Raw genomic sequence first — 3920 nt, 5'->3', positions numbered from 1 at the left:
ACGGTGGGTGTGAGGGAGAAGCGTCAAGGGCAGGAGTTGGAGACCAGCGTGAGCAACCGAGCAACACAAGTAGGAGAGCCCAGCTGAAAGAGATGAAACAGGAGGAGGAGGAGGAGGAGGAGGAGGACGAGGACGAGGACGAGGAGGACGAGGAGGACAGGGGGAGTGGGTGGGGGGAGGAGAAGGAAAGAAAAGAAAAGAAAAAAGAAAAAGAAAAGCAACCACCAAGAAAGTTAAAATCGTCCAACGGTCGAAGCTCAAGACCAGGCTGACCAAGACGGAGAAACCGCATCTGTACTAAAAATATAAAAGTCAGCCGGGCACGATGGCGCTTCACCGTCATTCCAGCTCCTCAGGAAGGCCAAGGCAGGAGGATCACTCGAACCCGGGAGGCGGAGGTCGCAGCGAGCCGAGATCACGCCATCGTAGTCCACCCTGGGCGACAAGAGTGAAACTCCGTCTGGAGGGGGAGGGGGAGGGGGAGGGGGAGGGGGAGGGGGGAGGGGGAGGGGGAGGGGGAGATCGGTGAGACGCTTCTCAAAAATTTTATCTGTTCGCATTCCGCGTGCGTAAAACGGAAAGAACCGACCCACGAGAAATACGACCAGAGCGTACCGTGCCCACGCGTGTCATCCCAGCACTCCGGGAGGCCGACGTGGAAGGATGGCCGGAGCGTAGACGTTTGAGATCACCTCGACGTGTGAGACGACACCTGCAATAATAATAATCATAGAAGTTTAAAAAGCGATCACGTGTGCCCAGAGCGTGGACAACAAAGCGAGAGCACACCCGTACTAAAAAGAAGACGATTGACAGACAGGCAGGCAGGCAGGCAGGCAGGCAGGCAGGCAGGCAGGCAACTATAGAATGAGCCAGGTGCAGCGTCTCACGCCTGTCACAGCAGCAGCGCGGGCGGCCGAGGCAGGCAGGCGGATCGCTCGAGAACAGGAGTCCGAGACCAGCCCGGGCCACACGACAGAACCCCAGACCCCATCTCACTCACATCCACACATACACAGATACCTGCCTCCCTACCTACGGAAAACGTGAGACATGAGAAAGAACATCAAAGTCACCCGGTGTGGTGGTGCACACCCGTAGTCCCAGGAACGGGGACGGGAGGGATGAGACGCGGACGGCCGCTCGGTCGGACGGTCGGTCGAAATCGTCGAGGCTGGGGTGATCCCGGGCGACAGAGGCAGAGGAAGACCCCCGCCGGGAAGGCAGGGAAGGCAGGAAACCAATGAAACAAGCAAGCAAACGATGAACATGACAACGACCTAGAATAACCCATGAGAATAAAGAAGCAAATAAGAGGGTACGAATAAAGCTAAAAGGTAAGGTAATGAAGATGACAATCCACCGTTTTCTCTCCAGCCCAGCCCAGCCCAGGTGGAGTGGAGGCGCGCGATCACAGCCCACGTTCGCCTCTGCCTCCCGGGCTTAAGAGATCCCTGTAGTCCCATCCCAGCTACTTGGGAGCCTGAGGTCACCAGAGCCCAGAGTGAGAAGATCAGGCAGGCCCCAAAAGAAAAGAAAATAAATACACGAACATTGTTAATCCATAATAAACGAAGGATATACATATACAGGTCTATGTAAATGACATGGGTTTTTACGTCATACACGTTCATCCATTAAAATTAACATCTATCCTATACACATGTGTGAATGATGGAAATGTCTAGTTTTATCACTAGATATTTTCGTCGGTGTAGGTACGTGTCCGTGCGTCCATATCTACGTATCTATCTATCTGGATAGATATACGTATGCTCACACACAGCAGCGTGCAGAAAAGAAGATTGAAAACAAGAAGGAATCGGCCGGGCGCGGTGGCCGACGCCCGTACTCCCGGCACGCTTTGGGAGGCCGAGGCGGGGGAGGGGGAGGGGTGGGGGGAATCGCTAGGTCAGGAGTTCGAGACCAGCCCGGCCAATATGGTGACATTCCGTCTTCGCTCAAAATACAAAAACTGCTGTTCGCTTGAGAGCCCTGGAGGCAGCGGCGGCGCCGAGCCGAGGAGGCACCACCGCGCTCCAGCTCCAGCCTGGGCGACAGAGCGAGATTCCGTCTCCAGAAAGAAGGAAGAAGGAAAGAATGGGGGCGGCGGGGGAAACACACACACACACACACACACACACACACACACACACACACGACCAAAAAAAAACAAGAGGGAGTATTACTGGCCGACGGCAACAGCGACTCCCTCCCTCTTAAAAGTCCCGCGGACGCAAACTCCAAATGGGGCAGAGAAAAATGTAGGAGAGGGAGTTCCGCGCGGTCCCAGCTCCACCGAAGGCCGAGGCCGGTGAAGGGCACCCGCGCGTGAACGGGGATCGGCGCCCTCGCAGCGATCCACCGCAGCCCGCGGAGGGAACGGCCAGCGGCCGGCCTGCCGGTCGACCCCGGAGGTCCGAAACAGGAGCGGCCGCCAGCCGAGGTCGCCCGTGTGTGGGGACGCCCCGGGCCTCGCCGCCGCCCGCTTCCCGCCACCCTCGGAGGAAAGAGGGGGAAGGACGCGCGAGGGCCGGGACCCCGGGTGGGCGACCCCCGGGCCCGCGCGGCCATCCCCGGGACGGGGGCCGGCGGGCCACGGACCCGGCTCGGCGCGGCCGCCTCCGCGGCTCCCACCCACGCTCCCCGAGCTCCGTCCCAGCCCGGAGCGGACGAGCCGCCCCGGCGGGGAACGGGGAGGAGGCGGGAGCCGAAGAAGCGGGGCGCGCCGACCGGGGACGCGCGCCCGCCCCCCCACAGCCCCGCCCCGCCCCGCCCGTGGTCGGCGGGGAGGGAGGAAGACGAACGGACGGACGGACGGCGCCGGACGCGCACGCCCCGCCGGGCCCCGAGACAAGGCAGGCCCAAAAAGAAAAGAAAAGAAACGAAAATCGTTAATAAATAATAAACAAACGAAAGAAGGAAGGAAGGAAGGAAGGAAGGAAGGAAGGAAATACATATACAGGTATATGTAAATGAAATGGGATTTTATGTCATACATGTTCATACATGACCATCTATAATATAAGCATGTCTTAATTATGGAAATATATAGTTTTATCAGTAGATATTTTGTCGGTGTATGTATATATATATGTATGTACATATCTGTCTCTATCTACATCTATAGGTATAGATATATCTTATACCTATAGACACATATACGTATGTTCACACACCGCAGCGTGCAGAAAAGATTGAAAAAAAGAAGGAATCGGCCAGGCGCGGTGGCTGAGGCCCGTACTCCCGGCACGGTTTGGGAGTCCAAGGCGGTGGGGGGGGGGGTGGATCGCTAGGTCAGGAGTTCGAGACCAGCCAGGCCAATATGGTGAAATTCCGTCTTTGCTCAAAATACAAAAACTGCTGTTCGATTGAGCCCTGGAGGCAGCGGCAGCGGCGAGCGGAGGAAGCACCACCGCCCTCCGGGTCCGGGTCCGGGTCCGGGTCCGGGTCCGGCGACAGAGCGAGATTCCATCTCCAGAAAGAAGGAAAGAATGGGGGCGGGGGGTGGGGCGGAAACAAAAGAAAAATCACACACACACGAAGACCAAAAAAAAAACAAACAAACAAACAAAAACACACACACACACACACACACACACACACACACACACACACACACACACACACACACACACACACACACACACACACACACACACACACACACACACACACACACACACACACACAAAGAAGACCAAAAAAAAAAAAAAACAGGAGGAAGCATTACCGACCGACGTCAACGGCGACTCCCTCCCTCTTAAAAGTCCCGCGGACCAAACTCCAAATGGGGCTGAAAAAAATGTAGGACAGGGAGTTCCGCGTGGTGCCAGCTCCGCCGAAGGCCGAGGCCGGTTCCCTTCACCGGCGCGTGAACGGCAATCGGCGCCCTCGCAGCGATCCACCGCAGCCTGGAG

This window comes from Pongo abelii, chromosome 15 (genome assembly GCF_028885655.2).
Source record: "Pongo abelii isolate AG06213 chromosome 15, NHGRI_mPonAbe1-v2.0_pri, whole genome shotgun sequence".
Classification (NCBI taxonomy): Eukaryota; Metazoa; Chordata; class Mammalia; order Primates; family Hominidae; genus Pongo; species Pongo abelii.
Note: the sequence above shows the minus strand (reverse complement) of the source record.